Below are 24,872 nucleotides of genomic sequence, written 5' to 3' on the forward strand. Positions count from 1 at the left end.
ACCCTGCTTCCAATACCGGGAAGAGGCCCGGGTCGCAGGTCACCAGCAGGGCCTCCCCTCCCTCTTTGCAAGGGGCTGGTCCCACCTTTCGGCCTGCCTTGAACTCCATGTTCTCAAAGAAACAGTCACTTGTTTTTTTTTTAAGCCATTTTCCCTGCTTTTTCTACAGCCAGTCTCTGCAGGGGCATTTGTCACGGGATTACACCTCTTGTTGGAAACTATTATATTTTTGACTTGATGGGTCCCCCCCCACCCCTTTTTTTGCGGTTAGAAGCCGCTTCTTAGTCCCCAGATGTAAAAATCTAGCTTCAAAGTAAATACCTCGCCCGCTCACCACCAAATAAGGCAGAGAAGCCCGGACAAAGGCTGCTAATCAGGTTTCGGGAGCTCCGGTCCACACAGGCATTCCTCGCATATTCCCGGCAGCTCTTAGCTCCAGGCACTTAGCAACCAGCAGCCCTTTGAATTTGCTTAAAACTATTAAGAAGTAATTAAGCAGTTAAAGGGGCTTTTTCAGCCAGCCCGGGGGGAAGGAGTGGGCTCCGGGAAAGCAAACAAGCAGGGTCCAGGCCCGTCTTCCTTTTCGCTTGCCTGCTAATAAATGCATCCTCTATTTTTCTGCTACTGCCAATTTACGGTCGACAGGAAACCAGTGTTGTACAATAACTGCCTTCCTGTACTTGGTTCCTAAACAGAGCCAAGTGGATGTGGTGGCGGAACGGCTCCCCAGCAGTTCCTGTGCGGCAGCCCAGCCGATCTGATAGGAGCTGGGTGCTCTCAGTGACCCCCACGATGGGATTACGCCCTTGCGGGGGCCGCCCTGGCCTTTGGAAGAGCAGAGGGAAAACCGCGCCTGGTGCCGAGCCCGCCACGGGGTTCCAGCTGGAACGTGTGTGACACGCAGGGCTGCCGTGGGGACGCAAGGGCAATCGCATTGCACCGAGTCCGCCCACCGAGGAGCAGGTTTCTAGGCAGCCAAAGCAAGACTGTTCTCATTCCAAAGCCGGAAGCGGGCCAGCGTGGAGACGTGTGTTCCGTCACAGTTTAGAAGCAGGTGGAGATTGGGGTGGATTAAAACACGGGGAGGGGGCAGAGCTCACCTGATGCCTTCCCAGCCCCCCACCCCTGCCCCCAGGTGCTGCGCACGGCGTGGAGGAGCTGGAGAAGTTTGTGCTTTAGGGCAACAGCCTTGAGGATGTGTGAGCCTGGCCCCTGGGGGTTGCCGCTGAGCTCGGGACTTCACGTCCGCAGGGATCTGCCCCGTGGGAGCTGTACCTGCTTCCCGTGTGCCTAGAACCCTGCTGATGGAGTAGAGATCGGAGCAGAGGAGGAGGGAGGGCTGTGTCAGGTGGGACTCGGCCCCCGAGCCCACGTGTCCTGCGTTGCGATGCCGCGGGCTGCAGCCCAGGCTTCTCTGTGTCCCCCTCAAAATTCAGGGGGTGCAGCAGGATACGCTTGCTGTGAAATATCTATGGCCTCTGAGGACGCCACTCACAGACTGACCAGCAGGAGACCCCGAGCTGTGGCAGGGGCTCTCCCCGGGCCACGGGTGGGTTTCTGACGTCTGTAGGGGCAGTGTGTTAACATCGGTCTTGTCAGAACCCGTTGAAGGCGAGGGGTTACAGATCCCTGTCCTGCATGCACCAGCCCATCCACGCCTGGATTTTTGGATGTCTAATCATGAGGAGCTCAGTGACAATTCGTGTCATTGCTGCCTGATTGCAATGGTGTCTGGATCACAGGCGTCCCCTGTGGGGTGGAAGGACTGGGTCCAGGCTGGGAGGCGATGGCAAGACAAGGGTGAGTGGAAGCAGCTTTGTTAGTAATGCATTTACCCATCAGGCCTCTCTGTTACGTAACCCTAAACATCCCAGCCTCAGCAGAAGCGGCAGAGAAATGCTGGCGGAGGTGCAGACCGCTTCCAGCCCGCTGCCATGAACGCCGAGAGAGAGCTCCTGTGTGGCCCGCCGCCCTCAGCGGCCTGAACACAGAGAGGGAGCCGGAAACCAGCGCCTGAACAACTTAGCTCTGAGTCACGGTTCGTTAATTCTGGAGGTTACATAGTTGCCGTCCGCCGGCTCTAATTTTAGCCTTCCACTTCCTGTGCTAGGACTTGCCTTGACCCTGCCTTTGAGGGGACTCAAGGGCATTCTGATAGGAAGGCTCCTCGCCCAGCTCTTGGCATGGGCACCTCGGGCGGGGTGGGGGGGACGCAGCTCCCAGCTGGGTTTGCTTTGCAGGGCGGGGCACAGGCGGCCACTCAGTGCCTGCTGGTGGAATGGCTTGTTGTAGGAGTAGATGCAGGGATGCATCATGGGACCCCCCCCCAAGCCCCTGGAGGACCTCCCCCCATCCCACCTCAGCGTCCCACTGCTGCCAGGAGGAGTTAGCACCTGCTCAGCCAGGTGTGCAGCACACAGCCTGGGGCACAGGCAGGGAAGAGGCAGCAGAATGTGGACGCCCCAGTGGAACCCTGGGGGGGGGGGGCTCAGTGTCCAGCAGTGCCAACCCAGCCTCGGGCTCCATCCCTGCGGCCAGTGTCAATTGCGTCTTTTCTGTAGCAGTGACAATATTTTCCACGTGCAACTTGGAGACACGGTCCCCGAAATGGCCCTGGTGAATGTACCCGTGAAAAGGCTTAAACAAGAATGGGTGCACCTGCTGCCTGCTGCCCCCCACCCCCCGCCCCGGCCTGGAGCCCTCTACTGGGGGCCTGTTGGGGCTGCTTTGGGCTGCGATCACTCCAGGGAAGCCACTCATGTTGCAGAAAGGACGCTGGAGACATTGGATCAGAGGGAGCAGTGCTGCCACCTGCCAGGGTGGCTGAGGCCAAGGCCGCCGCTCCCCCTCCCCCCCAGGTTAAGTGTGCTTGGGCTGCTTCTGCTGCAAAGCTCTACCCGCTTGAAGGTAGTGCCAGTGACGTGAGCCCTCCAAGACGGACGTCGCGTGCCCCTGCTCACTCGTGGGAGTGACGAAAGTTACCTCTTAGGAGCAGGGGGTCGGACGTTGGCTCCCAGAGGCTGGGAACCACGGGGGATGGAGGGCAGGACAGAGATAGGCTGGTGATGGCGTAGATGATGGAAATGTTAACAACGCTGACGTGACCCTTACACGTTGCACATGTGTGGGAAATACCCCAGCATGCATTATCCGTGCGTGCAACCCACTGCGTGTCAATCAGAATACGTGAGACCAGAAGGAAGGGGGAGGCAAAGCTGCCTGGGCGGGCGGGAGACTGCAGAGCCCCAGGCCACTGGGGGGCGCCGGCGAGGCAGATGGCCCGGCTCCATCCCATGTCCTCCTCTGTGAGAGGCAGTGTTTGGGGATCACCCATGGCAGAGTGACCGAGTGACCGAGTGGCCTGGCCATGCCGTGCTCCAACACCACAGGGGACACTGCTGAAGTGAGGGGACTGTGCCGACGGCTGAGGGGGGGTGACTCGGGTTAATTTTTGCCCGCTGGGCTCCCTGTTCCCCCGACCTGAGATTCCGGGACGACTTCTCGCTGGGTGTCCATTGCCCTGCCTCTCTCCCAGTCCTCCTGGGGGCAGGTCCTCTGTGAGCATCTCTGGCCTTGGTTTACGACGTGTGCCTGGCGTGGTGTTGTCATCACCGAGAGGGCTCCGCTGTGTCAGGGCGTGGCCGTCCCACACTGCCGACACTTGCGTGGCGGATCTCCCAGCGTGCGTGGGGGCAGCGGTGATGCCCCTGGTCCCCTCGGCCGGAGAGCCCTGCCTGCTCCTGCGCCGGGCTGGAGCTCCTGCCAACATCTGTGCTCGGACGCAGCTCAGCGGCCACCCTCCTTCTCCCTTTCTGTACTCACAGCTCCCCGGCCCCAGCCCTGCCTCCCCCGTCACCCCTGCCTCCTCTCCCCCTGCACTGATGTCTCCAGGTCCCACGCGGCCTCGGAGGCTGAGCCCAGACAGCACCTCCCCACCCCGCTGAGCTCTGACATCCCATTGCCCCCAGCCCCTCTCAGACTCAGGGCCCTTGCTCAGATGTGACCCCCAGCAGCCTCTCCCCATTGTGCCGCCCTATACATGCCCCAGGGCCCCTGTCCTCCCCACTGGGGCTCTGCCACCACGAGGAGGCCACACGACACCCCACGTGGACAGCCTGCCTGCGGTTGGCTCCAGCAGACTCACTGCTCATGGTGCCCCCTTTGTGTGTTCTTTCCCAGTGTACCTGCCTCCCTCCACACCCCAGCTTTAGAGCCGACTTGTTCCTAAGGTGGAAGACCTGACCGTGCTTGGAGCCGATTCCAGGACGCGCCCAGTGGAGCCCAGGGCTGCGTGGCCGTGAGTCTGCTGAGTATGAGGTCTGCCTCTCTGGTTGTGTCCCTGGTGGGCGGGGAAACTGAGAAGGCAGTCTTGTCACCAAGACATGGGGCAGAACCTGAGCCTGTGGCCTCCTGCAACGGGCGTCTTCCCCTGCTCCAAACTCCCGAGGGCCACGGCTTCTTGCTCCCGCCGCAGGTGCCGGTGGGTGGGCTCTGGTCATCCCTGGGCAAGGGGGGCAGCAGTGCCACCTCCGCCACACGTGCGCAGAACCCCAGGCTGCTGCTCTCGGGGTGACCCACAGAAGCAGGTGGATCCAGAGGCCGGGGCCCCTGTGCTTGCTCTGGGCCGGAGTTCACGTTTGAGAAGCGCTTGGCCACGCAGTGGCTGGCAGGGAAGGCTGTGGACAGGACACGCTGACACAGGAACCGCCAGGCAGCTGGCCCGGCATCCCGGCGTGGCTCCGAGGTGGGCAGCTTGGAGACTGCCTCCCCCTGGTGCAGGTGGCAGCCGTCGGGTCAGCTCTCTTCCAACGTGGGCCCAGATACCACCGACGCTTTGGAGCCGGCCTTTTCCAGCTGGGCTCGCCAACGATGCAGAATTTATGTGCTAATGCTGCATTTTACAACCAGGTAGAGGGGCCGGCGCTGTGGCATAGTGGGCTGAGCCTGCCTGCAATACTGGCATCCCATATGGGCACTGGTTCCTGTCCCGGCTGCTCCACTTTCAATCCAGCTCTCTGCTGTGGCCTGGGAAAGCAGTGGAGGATGGCCCAAGTTCTTGGGCCCCTGCACCCATGTGGGAGACCTGGAAGAAGCTCCTGGCTCCTGGCTTGGGATCAACTCAGCTCCAGCCACTGCAGCCATTTGGGGAGTGAACAAGCAGATGGAAGACCTCTCTCTGTCTTTCCCTCTCCCTGTCTGTGATTCTGCCCCTCAAATAAATAAAACCTTAAAAAAAAAAAAAAACAGGTGGAAGGAATACAGTTTTGTTTAGTAAATTGCGTTAGGGCATGAGCTAGGAAGATATAAAGTGACAAACAGAAATAATGAGATTCTTAGAAATTCAAACTAAATTAAAATATCCAGGTGGATTAGGGAGTCAAATGTAAAGGGAAGAAGATATGAATTAGAATATTAGCAGCTTGGAGGAATGTTTTCTAAGCACAGATCCATGGAAGAAGCTACAGAGGGAATAGTCACGGCTCCCAGCTGTGTCAAACGAAATTCAAAGTGAACGAAAACCAAATCTGGAACAGAATTAAAAGGCAAATACAAAAGGGTAAATATTTACAAATGTTCCCCAGCCTTAAACAGGAGTTTTTGTTTTGTTCTGTTTTAATCAAAGGGATGACTCTCCCCCGGCAGAACATTGTCGGGGGAGGGGCAGCGTCCCTGGTGGGCGTGAGCTAGCTGAGCACTGATAACGGAGCACAGGACCCGCGTTCCAAATCCACGCGCCGACCCCGTGCGAGGACCCCTCCCGGCGGCCGGGGCTGTGGCGACACGGTCTGCGGTTACCTACAAGCCAGGGTGAGCAAAAGGAACCTCCGGCTGCTCCAGCGGTTGGCCAGCCCCCCGTGGGGAGGGATCTGGGCCTGTTTCCTTTCGGATCATCCACAGCTGGTCTTTGAGGCTCCGTTACTGTCCCGCCAGGAGGGTGCTCCAGAAATGGTCCATGTGCTGAGACCAGGGGCTGGGAACGGATGGGAGCTGCCGTTTCCCAGGCATTTCCCGACACCAGGTACCTGTCCATGGTCGCCCGGCATCACTGCCTGCGGGCAGGGTCGCTCCTGGAGGTGCCCAGGGATCGAGAGCTTGTCCCTGGCCTCTCACAGCGGGGTGGAGTCCGAACGTGTCCTGGAGATGCCTATGGCTGCCCCGTTCTGATCTCTGCCTCCTTCCTCTCCTGTCCTCCTGCCTGTGTCTGCTCTCTCTTCTTTCCTTCATGGATTCTAGGCATAGGGAGAGGTCGACAGACACAGAGCTCCTACCTACCGGTTCGTTCCCCAAACACTCTCAACAACTGGGGCTGGGCCAGGCTGAACCCCAGAGTTGGGGACACACTCCCGGCCTCCCACGTGGACGGCGGGGACCCCAGCGCCTCGGCCGCCACCTGCTGCGTTCCGGGTGTGCGTTAGCAGGAAGCCGGATTGGAAGAGAGGACTGGAGGCTTCAGTCATGTAGTTTGATATGGGATGGAGTCACTGGGCCAGGCCAGCCCAGTCTAGACCGAAGTTTAATGAATTTTATTGGAAGAGGACCCTTTCCTACAAAAGGCCATGGTCTGAGGCTCTGAATGGACGCTGTTTTGATGGACAACAATCAACCCAGCGCAGCCCAGCCCTGCTCCAACAGGGAGAGCCCCACCCTCCCAGGTCTTCATCCTGCCCGCTCCTTGTAGAATTCAATTGTCATTTCATCAGGTGGAGTTTTTGCTTTTTTTCATTTAGTAAAAACAAACAAACAAACACACACTTATTCTAAATACAATGTGGCAGCCTGAATTGGATGCTGGAACAGAAAAAAATTTAGTTGAAAATGTGGTGCGTAATTTGAATAAAGTCTGTAGTTAAATTTCAAGTAATTTTCTATGTCAATTTCTGGTTTTTAGCAAATTGACCATGGTTATATAAGATGTTAACATGAGGAGACCTCCGTACTATCCACGCAACTTTTCTACTAATCTAAAATTGTTCCAAAATTTTTGAGAACACAATGATTAAAATAAACATTTCTCAGCAAACAGGTATTTGTAATAACTATTCAGAATGTGTGATTGGTCTCTCTCCGATGATTTTTGTAAAGTTTACTTATTTATTTGAAAGTCAGACTTACACAGAGGAGAGGCAGAGAGAGAGAGAGAGAGAGAGAGAGAGAGAGAGAGAGAGAGGTCTTTCATCTGCTTGTTCACTTCCCAGATGGCTGCAACGGCCAGAGCTGTGCTGATCCAAAGCCAGGAGCCAGGAGCTTCTTCTGGGTCTTCCTACAAGGGTACAGGGGCCCAAGGACTTGGGCCATCCTCTGCTGCTTTCCCAGGCCACAGCAGAGAGCTGCATTGGAAGTGGAGCAGCTGGGACTCAAACCGGTGCCCATATGCGATGCTGGCACTGCAGGCGCAGCTTTACCTGCTACACCACAGCGCCAGCCCCCTCTCCAATGATATTAATGATGTGGCCTTGGGTGTCATTCTTTCATTTATTCAATGAACATCTATTAAGAACTTGCAACAACCACAAAAAAAATTCTTTGCAAAAACACAGATGGCTGTCATCGCCTCCCTATGATGATCTTGTCCCAGCTCCCTGTTGCAAACCGTAAGAATGTTACTGACACAGAGCGTGACATCGGCGGGGAAGACGAAGGCTGGAAGTTGACAGTTACGGTGTGCAGGGGTCACGGGACCTACAGACGAGTGTGTGACCACGGAGTCAGAGGTGGAGCAAGAATCAGGCCTCTTGTTTTTTAACTTTCCCTGGGTGTCCGCCTCTGTGTGAGTGTAGGTCAGAGGGACAGGAACAGAACACACTGAGCTCAGGTGCCTTCTGGGAGACCAGGCAGGGCCACAGGCAAACGGTAGGAATGGAAAACACCTAGCAGTAGAGCCGGCCGCCCCAAGCCAACCAGACCAATTCCAGGGGTGAGGATATGCGAGAAATGTGAGCAGGACCTGCACAGGGAGATTTTGCAACGTCTCGGAATTTTATCTTTTATCAGTTGCACAAAATAGGAAGATTCCCCCGCCTGTCTGGCTAATTCACGTCCACAGGCATGCTTTGAGCATGGTGGGTAAACAGCCCACAGAACACGGAGAGCAGCGGGAGCTTCCGGCCACGCCCGGCTGTTCTGAGAGAGACGGTGGTAGTGAAGCCGCACTGAGTTAGGAGGGAATCACTACACACACCTGCTCTTCCGTATCCAGGTTCATCACGCAGGAGTCCAGGGGCTCCGGAGAGCAACAGGAAACATTCCCCTCGAGCCTGAGGTTTGACATAGTGTGAGTGAGGCAGGTGTCCAGGTGCTCTCTGGATCCCATCAGGAATTCCTCCTGGAAGAAGAGCTGGCCGAGGGACGAGAGTGACAGACCCTGCGGAGATGGTCTGCACAGCGTCAGCGTGGGCTACGTGCAGACGGACGAGCAGACGGCTCGCCCCAGACATGGAGAGGCTGCGTCCGTGAGCTCAGCCTTTGCACATCTTGGACGCCTCCAGCCAAGAGTCAGCACAGGCAGCCTCATGTTCTCAAGGAGGAAACCCGAGGCCGGGGCCGGGGAGGGGGGAATGGCATTGTTTGGATTGCACTTCCTGCCATAAAGTTGCAGCCATGGGTTTCTCTCCCAAGCCGGAAATGAAATGCTTCCTTATTGCCAAAGACCTGAGATAAGGGTTAAAGGTCCCAATTTGGTAAATCAGACAGTGACAGACAGAGCTGCTCCGCAAATCCCCGACCACGTACTCAACGTTTGAGAAGCGGACGGCGCACCGGGCTTGCTCGGGTCCCTGACCCGACGCCCCCGTCAACACGAGGCAGAGAAGACACTGCTGTCACCCCAGCTCCACACACACAGCTCCACACAAGAGGAACCGGCCCCTGAGCTAAGAAACTCCCCCAATGTCATCTGACCTTGAAGCCCCTAAACGCCCATGGTCGGCCAGTGCTGCGGCTCACTAGGCTAATCCTCCGCCTTGCGGCGCCAGCACACCAGGTTGTAGTCCCGGTCGGGGCGCCGGATTCTGTCCCGGTTGCCCCTCTTCCAGGCCAGCTCTCTGCTGTGGCCAGGGAGTGCAGTGGAGGATGAAAGTGCTTGGGCCCTGCACCCCATGGGAGACCAGGATAAGTACCTGGCTCCTGCCATCGGATCAGCGCGGTGCGCCGGCCACAGCGCGCCGGCTGCGGCGGCCATTAGAGGGTGAACCAACGGCAAAGGAAGACCTTTCTCTCTGTCTCTCTCTCTCTCACTGTCCACTCTGCCTGTCAAAAAAAAAATTCTACATATTAAAAAAAAAAAAAACGCCCATGGTCAGACACCAAAGTCCGTTTTCTTAACCACAAAGGGACCTGCCCAGCTCGGTGACTATTTCATGCTCCCTCCCAGGAACAAAATGAAGGTCAAGATCGACGTACGGTGTACTGACTTCTGTCCCCAAGCCTGCCGTCTGGGCTTCCTCCCTCCTACGGTCCTTGCCCAGTGGCCTTTAGCTGACTGCCCCATCTCTGAACACCAAACACTGAGCACTGGGCTTGCACAGCTCTCGACCAAGCTGATGAGCCCCTGGCTGTGATGAAGTTCAGGGTTAAAGAACTGCTGGATAACTTCTCAGCTATGAGAATCTCTCATATGAGATTTACTGACCGGAGCTACATCACATGTAAGAGACCAAGTTGCCTTTCTACCTGTCAGCTTTCAGTTCCACACACCTGCTGTTTCTAAGGTTCCTATTTAATCCATCCTCGTGGGTCTCCAATGGTAACACTAAATGTAATTTACCAAAAAAATCTGGTTTTTTTTTTGGCTCAAAACATATTTCCTTTTATGACCACATTGTGATTTTTCCATTAATATCTTAAGAATTTAATGTAATTCAACCTACTTCCACTTTTCTAAATGTGAAGATGCACTCTCTCCTTGAGACCTACATTTTTGGATATTCCTGCTAAAGCACCTGCTTAGCTATGCCACACATAATGGTTTGTCCTTAACCTTAAGTGGTCTTATTTATAGAAAGTTCAAGTACTAATATGTTCTTGTTGTTGCAAATTACCATTTTTGATTCACTACCTTTACAGACTTTAAAATTCTCTCTCTGGTCTTGAGCTAGTGTTGCAAAGTCTTATTGAAATGTCAGAAGCGACACTCTTGTACCTGAAATCTCCAACCTCAGAAACACACCTGTAATAAAAAGATAGTAAATCATTTTCACATCCAAAAATGGCGCTTTCATACAGTTTTAGCTACTACCTCTGCCTGAACAAAAAGCAGAAAACATCTCAAAGCTAATGAAAACGAATAGCATTCCAGTCATGCTTTATCTGTGCAAGCAAATCCACTCTTCTGCACGCATCTGGGTAGATACAGGATGAAACACGTGACCTTGGGCGCTCCACCATTCCCAGCCAGTGCTGGGCTGTGCCTGCCCTGGCAGGAACTCTGTGGTGATGATGGCAATGTGCCAACAGTCCTGTGACACTCTTCACTGAGACACAGCGTTCTGTTCTGGTTAGTTCCTGTTCACCTAAAAGTAACTTTTGCAACCAGAAAGACAGAAGGCAGCCGTGGAAGAAAACAACTTGTGGAGGGAAATATGTGCAGGTGAATGCTCACGGCTGGATGACAAAGGAAAAGCAGGCAGCTTCTGGAAGCTGCTCCGACCAGGCATCAGACGGGACCCGTGTGAGCACCGAGGGTGTGCGTTTCCTGGTACTCCGATGAGCCAGGAAGTGCCCGTTGATTCCAAGTGAGTGCACTTGAACTTGGACACACTGGAATTGTATCAAAGGCATCCCCAGAGGGCTGGGAGAGGAAATGAACTCAAACCTGTTTCCAGTTAGGGCGGCATTCACTTTGTAACTGAGTCTGGCCCAGCAGCTCTGCGAGCTAGGAATTTTGAGAGATGGCGTTTTATGAGCTAAGCCAGGCTGAAGCTGGAGCGTAGCCGGCACCCCTGCTTCCCACTGCAGGGCAAAGACTAAGCTCTGAACCGAGGATGCCGTCCGTCCCCACTTCTCCTTCTGTCCCCCTGGGATGCAGGCACAGCAGAGCAGTCAGACGACAGCGGGAGACCTCTCCGTGGCTTCTGCCGTGCCACAAAGTTGACAAGAGACGGCCGTATTCTGAGCAGACCAGGGAGCGGCTGAGTCCCTGAGCTGCTGTGAGAAGTGGGAAGGGCTCAAGGCTCCTGATCTTGATGGGCCAGTGCAGGAAGCACTTTTGGGGACTCCCTCCCAGGGTCTCTTCCTGGCAGCGGCAGCCGGCAGCCCTCTGGAAGGCCGGGCCAGCTGGGTGCCCTCAGCACAGGCCCTGTCTTGGCCCTGGCTCCCTGGGGAGTGGGCACTCTGGAGCTCTACCTCCTTGGCTTTGAGTCTTGACCTCCCTACCTCATCTTGACTTGGCTTCCTCGTCTTCAAAAGTGACATCAACGCATCTGCTTTTAGGAGGGAAAAGTCCTAAAATCTGCCTGCTTCCCCCACCTCGTCTCCTGCTGCTTCCCCCATCAGAGCGTGTGTTTCTGGGGTGGACAGCTCAGGGCCGGTTTTGCACCTCCTGACGCCGACGGTGGGTGTGTATGGATGACGCAGCGCCCCTGACTCCACTGAGGAGGCAGTGGCCGGAATGTTTTGTCCCTGGAGGCCGTGCCAGATGCTTGTTGGAGAGAGGAGTTGATACCTTCTCGGAGAGGGCAGGAAGGGGGATGGAAATCCGGACGGGAGAATGGTCGGTCAGGGCAGCTGCCCCCATGCAGGTGCAGGGTTCCTTCCGACAGGAGAAATGTCAGGCAGCTGCTCCCCATGGCCTCCTTCCCTGTGGGGTGAGAGGGGCTGCAGAGACCCGGGCTGACCCAGCCGGCAGGAGCCAGGAGCACCGTGACGCTGGTCTGGTGGGGATGCATAAAAAGCTAATCTCCAGAATGTCCTGTGGCTCTGACTGGGACAAACGCATCATCCGTCCCCAGATTCCCCGGAAGGTAAGCTTCCTGTTATCCCACAAAGCCCTGCCTTCCGCGTCACCGTCTCACCTGGCTGGGTCCCTATGCACTTCCTTCAACACACTTTCCATCGTTGGCCTCTGAATCTCTTTTCTAATATCCTATATCTGGGTTTCTAAAAATTTATTGAAGAGAGAGAGACAGAGAGAGAGGAGAGAGAGAGAGCTCCCACTGGCTCATTCACGCCCCAAAACCCACAACAGCTGGAGTTTGCCAGGGGCTGGAGCCAGGAGCTGGGAATTCGGTTGTCTGAGCCATGGCTGCGGCTGCCCAGGGTCTGCAGTAGCAGAAAGCTGAAGTGAGGGGTAGAACTGGAAACTGAACACAGGTACCACTGTGTGGATCACAGGCATCTTACCCACGAGGCCGAAAGTCTGCTCCTTCTGTCCCACCTCCACTGAAAGAGAGAGGGAGATGGATGCATACAAAAGAAAGTGATTGTCTGTTTTTCTGGTGACAGAAGAACAGCATTTGTCACTGACGCGCAGGGCACAGAGTCCGCCCACAATCCAGGAGCTTGGCCCGAAGACCAGAGGCCAGGCTGTTACAGTCAGAACCCAAACACTGCCCTTGTGCGGGTTCCCCTCTCAGACTCCCAGGGCGAAGCTGTGGGTGTGTGTCGGATGTTTCACACTCCAGGCCCAGCAGAGCCAGCCCACGAAGGGTAGAACCCCGCGCTCTGGTGGGAGAAGCAACAGGAGGCGAGGCCGGGCGGGGGTGGGGGAGCAGGCAGAACCTGGCTTGCCTTCCTTCTCTCTCCTAGCAAAGGCCGTCGGCAGAAGCCGTCCTGTGGGTGACTGGATTCAGCGGCCACGCCAGGCTGCACTGCACACCCCGCGGCTTATGCTTGCTTCCTGGGATCAACCGCACGAAGAACGGTTGACCTTTCTGCACGGCTCTCGTCAGCCGGAACTCGGCAGTCCCTAAAGCACTTGGCACAGAGCGCACACCACAGGGCTCCCGGCGAGGAGGGCGTGAGGCTGGAGCTCCAGACCCCTGCCCTGCTGCTGCCATTTCCAGCAACGTGTGCGTGTGTGTATTGTGCATGCGTGTGCAAGTGTGACAGTGTGTGTATATGTGTGTGCAAGTGTGTAGGTATCTGTGTATGTTGCATGTACGTGTTCATGATGCGTGTCTGTGTATGTGTGTATCTCTGTGAACGCATGTGTATGTGTGCACACACGTGTAGGCATGTGTGTCTGTGTGCACGCATCACTGCATGTGTGTCTGTGTGCACGCATCACTGTGCATCAGACTAGCGAAGGTCTGTCCCGCACGAACTCTCCGGCAACTCCATCCTGGCTTTGGTTAGGTCTCAGCAACAGCGCCAAGCCGGCCCCCGGTAGATCTAGCAGTCGGCCCCGACAGGTGCAGGGCAGGTGAGCGCCCTCACACACCCGAGTTGCTTCCCCAGCATCTCCTAAGTGCTTTTTTTATTTAAAAAAATCATTTTATTTTATTTATTTTTAAAGCTTTTTATCTAAAAATATTTTATGTTTATTTTTGAAGTCAGAGTTACAGAGAGAGAGTGAGAGACAGACAGGGAGAGAGATAGGGGATCTTATATCCACTGGTTCACTCCCAAGGCGACTGCAACAGCCAGCACTGGACCAGGCCGAAGCCAGGAGCCGGCAGCTTCATCTGGGTCTCCCACATGGGTACAGGGACTCAGGCACTCGGGCCACCGACTGCTGCTTTCCCAGGCCATCAGCAGGGAGCTGGATGGGAAGTGGAGCAGCTGGGACTTGAACCGATGCCATAGGGGATGCTGGTCTCGCAGGCAGCAGCTTAACCTCGTGCACAGTGCCGGCCCCTCCTAAGGGCTTCAAGTCACGACAGCCACCACTCAGCAACATCCGTGCCTGTCCCAGGAGGACAGTCCCCGGGGCAGACTCAGGGCCTCTCCCATCCCGCGAGGGCGTATAAAATGCAGTTGGATTCCAGAGGAAAAGGGACAAGTCTAATGAACACTCAGAGGGTCCGGGGTTGCAGGAGATTCGTCACTTTTAGATAACAAGTAGCAGCCAGTTGGTTGCACAATGGGCAGTGTGGCGAGGACGCGCCCGGCCGTGCCTGCCTTACCCCGCATCCTCGCAGGAAAGGCGCGGATCCCCAGGCTCCAAGGCAGGTGCGTCACCAAGTTATTGGATAAAGACACAGAAGACATTGGCCGGCGCCGCGGCTCACTAGGCTAATCCTCCGCCTAGCGGCGCCGGCACACCGGGTTCTAGTCCCGGTCGGGGCGCCGGATTCTGTCCCGATTGCCCCTCTTCCAGGCCAGCCCTCTGCTGTGGCCAGGGAGTGCAGTGGAGGATGGCCCAAGTGCTTGGGCCCTGCACCCCATGGGAGACCAGGAAAAGCTCCTGGCTCCTGCCATCGGATCAGCGCGGTGCGCCGGCCGCATCGCGCTGGCCGCGGCGGCCATTGGAGGGTGAACCAACGGCAAAGGAAGACCTTTCTCTCTGTCTCTCTCTCTCTCACTGTCCATTCTGCCTGTCAAAAAAAAAAAAAAAAAAAAAAAAAAAAAAAAAGACACAGAAGACAAACGCGCAGGCTGTGTGTTCCCTGGTCTCTACGTCTCCATACCCTGCGGGACCCGTTACGGTGCTGGGTCTCCAAGCAGGTCTAAACTTAAACAAAAAATGCAGTTTGAAAAATTACAGAAGAAACATTATAGATGGCTACAGGTACATAAGCATACACATGTATCGATACATGCATACACATATACATGTATCTATATATGGATGGCTACAGATACATGTGCACACATCCGTGTGTCTATACATGTATATGTGTCTATATATAAGATCTCAAATCTGAAGGTCAAGATTTTCTCAAATATTTAAAAGGAGAATATTATGGAGCTAATTAAGGGTAATTAGTCCTAGTTAATCTTGGGTAATCATTTATGCAAATAAGGAGGCTTTCCCCAGTGGCATATTCACTGAGGCACCGCTGGACATAGTTGTCTGATGACAGAGACACAGGTGTTGAGAGAAGAGAAAAAAATCGGGCTGCAAGACCTTGTGCACAGGACGCTTGCCTTTTTGTCAAGAGAAATGAAGCGTGTTCCAGACTCCTGGAGAAGCCAGCGCCCGGGTTTTAGCCGCGGTTATCACTGGCAGGGGATTACGAGTCACTGCTGTGTTTTCACTCTTTCTGATTTTCTGTCGTTGGTGCTCTCTCGGCCCCGAGCACAGTGGCTGCTTTCGTGAGGTGAGTGACACAGCTGCAGAGAAGCGCGGAGAGCAGGAGGCAGCTCCGGGGACGGACAGTGGCTCGGCATCTGCCCCTGAACCTCTGAACAGGGTGTAAGTTGCAGAAGAAGTTAGAGAAGTTAGAGTCAGGAGACAGTGGCCTAACTGAAAAACAAACAAGAAAGCAATCCCACTTGGGACAGCACCAAAGAGTAATAAAGCATCGAGGGCTAAGTTTAGCTCAGGAGACGAGAGATCTGTGCACTAGGACTATACAGCCTTGATGAAAGAGAAAGAGGACACAGAGGAGAAAGAATTTCTGTTATTAGAACGTCTGTGCTACCCAAGGCAGTTACAGCAAAACCCAATGGCATTCTTCATAGGGCAAACAACAACCTAACATTTGTATGGAACCACAGAAGACCCTGATCCTATGGCTCCGGCATCCCATATGGGCGCTGGTTCCTGTCCCACCGCTGCTCTTGCGATCCAGTTCTCTGCTGTGGCCTGGGAGAGCAGTAGAAGATGGTCCAAGTCCTTGGGCCCCTGCACCCACATGGGAGACCTGGGAGAAGCTCCGGCTCCTGGCTTTGGATTGGCTCATCTCCAGCCGTTGGAGCCATCTGGGGAGTGAACCAACGGATGGAACTCTGTCTGTAACCCTACGTCTCAAATAAATAAATACATCTTAAGAAAAATTAATTAAAAGGCTTAATCCTTCCCCAGAGAGGAGTCAGTGGTGTGCCATCAACCCACAGGCTGCAGCGGGCACCGTGGTCCCACTAAGCCCGGCCCCTACAAGCATGCCTTCCTGCGCCTTGGGGCTCTGTGCGGAGGCGCTGTCCACTCCCGGAGGTCTACGCTGGAGGCGGCCAGAGTCCCCTGACTGGAGGCTTCGCCCGTCACCTTTGCCCACACCCAGAAATCCTCATCCTCAGTGCTAACACTCATATAGGGAGTCCAGGGCCCATTCCAGCCATGACTGATGGGAGACGATTTTGCACACACTGTAGAATCAGCCAATCTGCTCCATTTACCTGAATTGTATTTCACCGTCCATGTAGTGACTTTTGTAGATTACTTCCCCAAGCAATTTGCTGTTCGTTCTGTGAAGTTTTTTTTTAATAAAGATTTTGTTTTTTGGAGAAGGTTTCAGGTTCTCAGAAAAAATTGAGTGCAAGTTCCCAGTTCCCATTTGTCACCCGACACTCACACTGCTGGGCAGAGTCCCCACTGAGATGGTCAATGTCACGTTTCGACTTCACTGGGCTACAGGACGCCCAGATATCTGCCGAGGGCTGTTCCGGGTATTTCTGCGAGGGTGCTGTTGGACGACGTGAACAATCAAAGCAGTAGACTCCACAAAGCAAACTGCCCTCCATGACGTGGGTGCTCCTCATCCAATCGGGGAGGCCTTGAATAGAACACAAGTCTGACTCTTGCCCAAGCAAGAGGGAACCCTCCCCTCTGATGGCCTTGAGCCGGGACAGCAAGCTCCTGCCTCCAGCCCGGGACAGAAATGTAGGCTCTTTCTGGATCCCAGAGCGCTGGCCTTTGGCCTGGAACTCACTCCCTCAGCTCTCCTGGGTGTCCAGGTGGCCACACAACCCTCAGTTTCCTGAGACTGCCAGTCTCCAGGACCACGGGACCTGCTTCCTTATAACCTCTGCCTCTCTCTGTCTCTTGCCTCTCTCTTCCTCCCCATCTCCGTCTCCTACAGGACCCCAGCCAATAGAACCCGGTGGGCGTCCTGTGTCAGAGCATGCTACTTACTGCCACTGAAGATGCAGCCCTGAGACAGCACTGTCACCAAGTCGCTGGCAGGTTCCCCCGGGGGTTGTCCGTCCCGTGGGCTTGGACGACCTTAGAAGGATGCGCGCTCCCCATGCAGTATCGTTTCCCTAAGAGGCCTCCTTGCTCTGCCCTGCATCCTTCCCCACCCCACCCCACCCCCCGGCAGTCACGGAGCTGCGCCGTCTGTAGTCCCTTCAGATGCCCGTCCGTTTCCTTCTTGTCTTTCCGTGGCTTCACAGCGCCTTTCTTCCTAGCCCTGGGTGTGTCCCAGCTCAACGTCCATTCACTCTCCATGGACTTCTTGGTTGTTTCCAAGTTTTGGCGAACGTGAGTCAACCTGCCGGAAACACTGATCTGTTTTCCAGCGTGGCTGCCCTGCGTGGCCTCCGTGCCAGCCACGTGTGAGAATCCCCCTTGCTCACGTCCTTGCCAGCACCAAGTATGGCCAGCGTTTGGATCTGAGCCCCATCAGGAGAGGAATACTGCTGCAAAGCTGTTTTGGAATTATTGATTGATTGACTGATTTTATGGATTGTACCTGGGGCGTGGCATCTAAAAAGTCCTCACCACGCCCAAAGCCATCTCGAGTCTTCTCCATGTTATTGTCAATGAGTGGTGTCTTCCTGCACTTAGGTCTCTTGCCCATTTGGAGGGAGTGTTTGTGAAACGTGGAGGGGCTGGGTGTGGCGCAGGTTTGGAGCCCTGCAGGTGTCCAGTTGCTCATGGCGTGGACTGTCTGCTCCCCACTGCACGGCCCACGCTTGTTGGTTAGGCATCGGTGTGCTGTGTTTATGAGGGTCCATTTCCAGGCTCTCTGTTCCTCTCCATCGATCAATTTCTCTCTTCTTCTGCCAATACCGCTCGGTCTTGATTACTCACACTTTGTAGAAAGTCTGGACTAGGTAATGTCAGTCTTCTGGTTTCGCTCTTTTTCAATATTATGTTGGTTATTTTGGGTTTGTTCATCTTTTACATTGAGTAAGCTTTGGGGATGTGGTTTTTCAACCCTATTTATCTTTCTTTTTTTAAAGATTTTATTCATTTATTTGAGAGGTAGAGTTATAGACAGTGAGAGAGAGAGACAGAGAGAAAGGTCTTCCATCCGCTGGTTCACTCCCCAAATGGCTGCAATGGTTGGAGCTGAGCCAATCCAAAGCCAGGAGCCAGGAGCTTCCTCCAAGTCTTCCCACATGGATGCAGGGGCCCAAGGACTTGGGCCATCTTCTACTGCTTTTCCCAGGCCATAGCAGAGAGCTGGATGGGAAGAGGAGCAGCCGGGACTAGAACCAGCGCCCATATGGGATGCTGGCATTGTGGGCGGAGGATTAACCTACTGCTCCACAGTTCTGGGGTGCTGGCCCAGCCACTCTCTTCCTCCTGGCTCCGCGTGTGTGGCCCTTCTGCAGCTCCCACTCTTCCCCAGCAGATGCCAAGCCGACGCGGCACCTGACCTTGACCCTGAACCTTGCTGCCACATACAGCCAGTTGCCTCCGGGACGCTGACCCACACGTCTGCTTGTGCTGTCCGTGGCTGCTTTCTCGCTACAGAAGCAAAGCTGAACAGCTGGTGCCGGCGCTGTGCAGTCCGCACACCTGCAGAGACACGGTTTGTGAGCTTCTTTAAAAACCGTCGTCCTAACCCCGCTATGAGGACTCCGCTTTTGAGAAGCGGGAATCTGTGCTTCCGTGTGCGATGCGTTTCAACAGCGAGCTGCATCAGAAACATCCCAGAACCCCCCGGCTTGACATCGTGCTGCAGGATGGCTCTGTGGGCTGAGCCCCCAAACTGAAGACCACGAGGGTTCACCCTCCAGCTACACAGAGCAAGGCTGCACTCGTGCACGAAACACTTGAAGGAAGACAGTGAACTCACACCCTGGTCTCACCCCCAAAGAGCCCATGGAAGCAGAGACCCCAAAGTGACTCCACGAGAGAACATGATACGGCCGGGGTTGCGTGGGAGTGTGGCCATCTGTGCCCTCCCCGCCATGAGCTGGTTGGCATCCTAACCAGACTCGGGCTGGTAAGAAGAGTGGCGCCACGTGAGGCTTGCCGGCTGGTTCCCTGCTCAGCCCCTGGGTCTGCGCGGAGCTCTGCCGGGGCAGCAGGGGAGCCTGGCCTGGGCCGCGCTGGGGCAGCCCCTCTGCTGCAGGGAGAGGAGGGGACAATGGGTGGCGTGAGTTTGTGTTGTTGACCTGCGAGTGCTGGAAGCAAGCAGAGCCGGTTCACCTTCCTCTGTGTGACTCCCGAGCACTGTGAGGAGTGAGGGGGGCAGCCCAGGGCAGGTGCTGCGGGCTGCAGCACACGGTGGCCCCAGGATGGGGGGGGGGGCCTGGACCCTGCCTTGCGTGGCCGGAGCGGAGGCCACTGGCAACCAGGAGAGGGCTGGGAAGAGTAGTGGGTAAGCGGGGATGACTTCCGCTCATCCCGTCTCCCCCTCCCCAGTTCCCCAGTCCCTGGGGGGAGCTGGAAGTGTCCAGGTGGCTTGGGTAGGCATGGCCTCCCTCCAGCCTCCCCCTCCACTTGCCCCAGCCGGGAGGGAGCTGCAGTGCTGGATGGGAAACTGAGGAAGGAGACTTTGTGACCTTGGGAAGCCGGCTAGCCCTGAGGGCCAGGGAGAGACGCGCGGTCACACAGGCTGTGTTTGAGGACGATGGTGGGTGCCGAGAGAGGACATGGGGCTGCTTCTGGGCCACGGTCACGCGGCTGCATCAGCCGGCGCCACCTCCACCGTTCGGCTTCTTCCCCACGTTCTACGTTCAGGAGCCGTTCAAGGCCTGAGTCTTGTAGGCTCCCTGCCCTCCCCCCACCCCCCGGCCCCCAGCGATGCCTCCCTGTGCTGCCCCAGCACTGCCCACTGCCCTGTTCCAGCCACGTCACTCCAGAGATCCCTGTGGGCCACCTTCCCTAGCGACAGCCTGTGGCGAGGTTCTGGGCCGGAAACAGGCTCGGCTCCCTCCTCGGCCCCCTGCTCCATCAGCCCTGCCCTGCCTCCCCCTGCAGCAGGGCCCTGTGTTTCTGCCTGCGAGCAGGTGTGTTCTTGAAGCATGGCCTGGCTTCTGAGAGTGGCCAGGCAGTGGCTGGGGACTCCCAAAGCCGCCATCGACTTCCTGTCGACAGCTTGTCCGTGACGTATGCTCATCTTCCTCACGTGGAGACTGCTCGGAGAATCCACTAAGACTTTCTGCCTTAACGAAGAATCCCAATGCCGCTTCTGTTTCTTATAAACAACAACAAAAAAAAAGGTAGTGCCCGTCGGGCCCCGGCGCGTGAGGAGGGCGCCTCGCACTCACGGCTGCCCCCGCATTTCCGGGACAGCGGGCCCAGGTGCAGCTCGGCCCTTGGTGCTGCAGGCAGAGGCCGAGCAGGGCCTTGCGGAGGGTGGTGGGGCCGCTGGCAGAGCCGGGACCCCAGCTCCCATCTGGAGCTCACTCCTTCCGTGTCCTGAGCAGGTACGGGGTACAGGCCACCCTGGAAGCTGGGCCTGCCCTGCCCAACGAAAGCAGAAAAGCCCGGAGCTCAGAGGCATCGGGCTTAGGGATTTGGTCATTCTCGCCGGAATCTGTTCACGCCCCTGGGTGGGGCGGGGCCCATGTGAGAGGTGAAGCCCTGTGCGTCCTCACGGGCCTTTGTGGGTCTTTACTGGTCTGTGTGCGTCCTCATGGGCCTGCGCGCATCTTCACTGGTCTTCGTGCATCTACACTGGTCTGCACTCAGGTTTCTGTCTGAGTCTGTGCAGGGCTGGGGTGGGGAGTGAGGCTGCACACTCCCAAAGCCCCCTCCTGGGGACGCGCACTGAGAGCCATGGCCATGACTGGCCAGCCACAGCTTCCGACTAAGGACCGGATGCTGTGCCCGTACCTGGTCCTGGATGTGTGCCTATGTCTCGGCCATATGCTGGGTTGGGGTGGAAAGGGAAAGGTGGGGGGGGGGCTGAGGAGTGTGGGTTGCATCTGAGGAGAGGCCGGCGAGGTCCCCGCTGGCGTCCAGGCTTGGAAACGCTGGACTTTGTGCTGAGCATGGTCGTGTCCCCAGGAGGAGGTCAGCCCAGAGAACCCTGAGGGCACCCAACAGCCCGTGGCCGGCCAGAGGACCACGGCACGCAGACACACAGGGGCCCTGTGGAGTTGGGGTTTCGTGGGTTACGTCTACAAAGGCTCCCTAGGGGAGCGGTGGGAGGAGAGGTCGGGGGTTCTAAGGATGAGCAAGGGTGCCCAGGTCGTGCCAAGGTGTGGAGGCGGCCAGCTGGGTGCTGGTCTGGCCACGCGCTGGCGTCCCCCGGGAGGTCCTATTCCAGGTGGGAAAGGGGAGACTACGGCAATGAAGCAGCAGTGTCCACCCACAGAGGGGCTGATTCTCAAAGCAGCAGCCGGCAGCTGAATGTCACCGAGGAGCCGGGCCGTGCAGGGCCGGGGCGCACCGTGGGAGCTGCCGATCCCGCCTAAGAGGCGGGAAACCCTTGGCGTCGGGCGTGGGAAAAGCGAAGACGGGGAGGAAACACGCGTGCGCACACACACCCGTGCTGCACCCTCCTCCCTGGGCAGACTGGCAGCTTCCTGCAGGTGCCGCGGGAACCGTGGAGTTGAAACGCGAGGGACAGCAGCCCCGCACGTCCTGGCAACGGATACCCGCGCACGACGAGAAATCAATCTGCCAATCTGTTCCTGTTTTTCTCCACCAGCAAGGCACGCCGCTTGTTTTCCAATGCCCGGGGGAGCGCGGGCTGCCCTGGGTAATGAGGTCACCCCCACCACCTCCCCGGAAGTCGCAGCTGCTTAGCACGCTGCCGGCCTGGCGCTGCCGGATGAGAAGTGGGTCCTCCACTGTCGAGAGCGGCTGGCAGGGATCCGTGGGGCCGGGCCCTGCGTTCAGGATCATTCACTTCTACGCCACGAGGGACTCAGAGACGTGGGGTCCCTGGACAGTTCCTCCCAAGGAGCCCTGTGAGGGACACCTAGCCCACCCAGACACATGTAGTCCCTGACAAGCAGAAGGAGGGGTCACCAAGGAGAGAGCCTGCCGCCTGCCTGCGGCTCTGTCCTCCTGTCTGGAATAAAGGAAGCGAGACTTAGCATTGGGCCAGCTGCTCAGAGCTCCTGGACTCGGGGGAAGAAGCAGCCATGAGCAGCAAAACTGTGGCGTTTCCAGCTGCTTGGAGCACACAGTAGACGAGGGCCAATATCTGCCTTTTGGAGAAGACCTTTAAGGAAAGGCTCAGAGGAGAAACAAGACAAATAATCACTCGGTCTCTTTCCCCAAAACACGGGCTTTTTAATTGTCAGGGTATGCATTTGCAACTTCGGCAGCCAAACCTGCATCCGTGCCTGTGGCTGGAGATGGAGCAGCTCCGGGCTGGCCTGTTGCCATGGCAAACGCTCTGCCGCGCGGGGAGCACCCACCGGAGGCAGGCCTGACACAGGAACACCGGGAACTCCGGCTGGACCCGGCCTGAGGATCTTCGGGAGCCGAAGAGAGTTCGACCAGAACCACGAGACTCGGGCCGTCATTTGCAGCACCTGCCGCAGGGCTGACTTCACAAGCCCAGGGAAGGATCTGTCTCCAGGGTGCTAGATTCCACGTGAGGAACACAGCCGCCATCACTTGCCAGGCTGAGGAGCCCAGAGCGCAGCCGGACAAGTAGCCGCATGCGATACACACGTGATTAACGGAGGAATACGTCCTGTAGACAACGGCTACTCTGGGAGTCGGACGGGGGAGCCGTGATGGGCAGAGTCTGGTCAAGAAGGGCCTCACTGGGGAAGAGGTGTTGCCGTCCACTGTCAATGGCAGGAGGTGGCGCAGTGGCCGGGAGACCACAGGGATCTGTGGAGATTAGAAAGACGGGCAGACGGCCTGGGGAGGTCCCTTCTGAAGGCTGTCCCTGGGGAGAGCAGTGGACATGGAAGGTGTTCAGGTGGGTCTTTGTTTCCCACTGCAGTGGAAGCAACCTCACCTGGGTGAGTGCTTCCTTCCCCCGGGCTGCTCCGACCCCTGCAGTGGAGCCCGGTCGCCGTGTCCAGGCTGCCTCTCCCATGGCTCAGCCTCGCCGGGGTCAGGGTTTCTGCCGACGTGTCCTAAGCCACCCCAGTGGCCTCCCTCATTGTCCCTGCGGGATAAACGCAATGCACGCAGTGGACGATTGCTCAGCTTCCTAAAGAAGGGAACTCTGATGGGGCCACCGTGCGGGTGGAGTTTGAGGACTCAATGCACGCAGTGAATCAGCCAGACACAGTGCCATCCACGGATAGGAGGTGACGATGGTTCAGAGATGGAGAGCACACAGCGGGGCCCAGGGCCCGGGGAGATGGAAGGTCCTGGAGACAGGTGGTGGTGACAGAGTGCCGCATGCTTACATCACTGACCTGGACGCCGAGAGTCAGGTGCTAGACGTTATGTCCCACACATCTGACCACAGCGAAAGCATCGTTTGCCCGTGCCAGCCGGGCTCCATGCTCCAGGCTCTGGAGGTCCCGGGACACTGTGGTGGGGGTTTGAAGGGAGCAGGGCAGACACGTCCCCGCGGGGGCCTCGTGGCGGGTGTCGTGGGCTGGGCAGCCCCGGCAGAGACAGCCGTCCACCGGGAGGGAGGCTGGGACCACGCACATTCTTTTCTCCCAGGTCTGTAGGTCAGGTGCCCGCAGGGTTGGTCCTTTCTGGCTCCCAGGTGTCTTGCAGTGCCCTTGGCTCTGCGAGGGGACACTCGGCTGTCTTTGCCTTTGTCGGGGGAGCCCTGCCTGGGGCCGGCTGATGTCCTGATTTGACCTGGTCACCGTTTCCCGCCACGGTCACGCTGGCGCTGAGAGCTTCAGTCTGTGCACTGTGAAGGGCCGTGGCGCTGTCTGTCTCCTCCCTTTGCATGCGCTGTGTGTGGAGCCCAGCGTGAGCCTCGGGGCCCGTGAGAGAAGCCCATGGGTGCCTTTCCGGGGGTTTTCTAGAAAGCAGTGGTGAGCGGGGGAGGGGACAGTCGCCCAAGGGACTGAGCAGCAGCCCTGGATGGGGGCGATGCTGAGAGCCCGGGGGCGGCTTGCAGCTGCAGGACTGAATGGCGCCCCGGGGGTGTGTTTATCCAGCGCAGAGCCCATAGGTATTTCCAACGCTTGAGCTGTCAAGTTCCTTGGGGGAGGGCCGAAGAACCCGCTGCTTCCCACCACGGTTAAACATTAATGAGAGGGAGACGGCTTTTTCCTCGGAAGCACTGGTGGCGATTTCTGCCTAGCAGGTGACAGATTTGAGTTAATCTGTGGCCAGTGCGACCCAGAACGTCGAAGGTTAACCATCCGTGCCGGTCCAGTGACTTCTCCTGCTTGTAGAAAAGGCTCGTCTTTCTCAGGAAGCTGGGTCGGCCTCAGTGGGGTGAGCTGCCCACCGCGGTGGGGTGAGTCACGCAGCTTACGCCCGTGTCATTCCCTCTCAGATGTATGGCACCAAGACTCGGTGTCTTGGCAGGAAATCGGACTGAGCGTGGCCACTGTCCGGGGCTCACGTCCGCGGTGGACGTAGGCGCCTGTGGGACTGGTTTGCCCAGGGGTTTGTTCATGAAGAGTCCGTGTGAGCAGCTTGGCCACAGCCCGCTCTGGTTGAGGTGCGCAGTGTGGAGGCAGCCGTGAGCTAACCATACAACTGCCAACTTTTTAACAGGAGCAGTTAAGGAGGAAACACTCCATGGAGAACGTGTTCTCATTTTTTTTTTTTTTTGGTTGCTTGTTGCTAAGGCGGTGGACGAGGCCCTAAGTCTGTAGGATGCCGACACCCTAGGGTGCATGGGCGCTCCCTGGGTTAGGAGCAGGCTGTGAGGACTCTGATTCATTCATTCGCGGACCAGACATCATCTGTTCCCCCCACTGTCCACCCCGGCTTGCTGCTGGAAGGGCCTTGGAAGCATATGTGTGAGACCACGGGC

At 56.9% G+C, this 24,872-nt stretch overlaps 1 long non-coding RNA gene across 4 annotated transcripts; it reads left to right on the forward strand.

Moving 5' to 3' along the window:
• Nucleotides 1-1,838: 1,838 nt before the first annotated feature.
• Nucleotides 1,839-7,533, forward strand: LOC127491986 (uncharacterized). Of its 4 annotated transcripts, XR_016212679.1 has the most exons (5): nucleotides 1,839-2,038; nucleotides 4,180-4,317; nucleotides 4,909-5,808; nucleotides 5,932-6,019; nucleotides 6,235-7,533. It is a non-coding gene; the product is annotated as an uncharacterized LOC127491986 (long non-coding RNA). The 4 variants fall into 4 exon arrangements; XR_011378596.2 differs by having other exon boundaries at nucleotides 4,909-6,019; XR_007920863.3 differs by having other exon boundaries at nucleotides 5,932-7,533.
• Nucleotides 7,534-24,872: the final 17,339 nt, after the last annotated feature.

This window comes from Oryctolagus cuniculus, chromosome 9 (assembly GCF_051225735.1).
Source record: "Oryctolagus cuniculus isolate XC-2025 breed Fujian yellow rabbit chromosome 9, ASM5122573v1, whole genome shotgun sequence".
NCBI lineage: Eukaryota > Metazoa > Chordata > Mammalia > Lagomorpha > Leporidae > Oryctolagus > Oryctolagus cuniculus.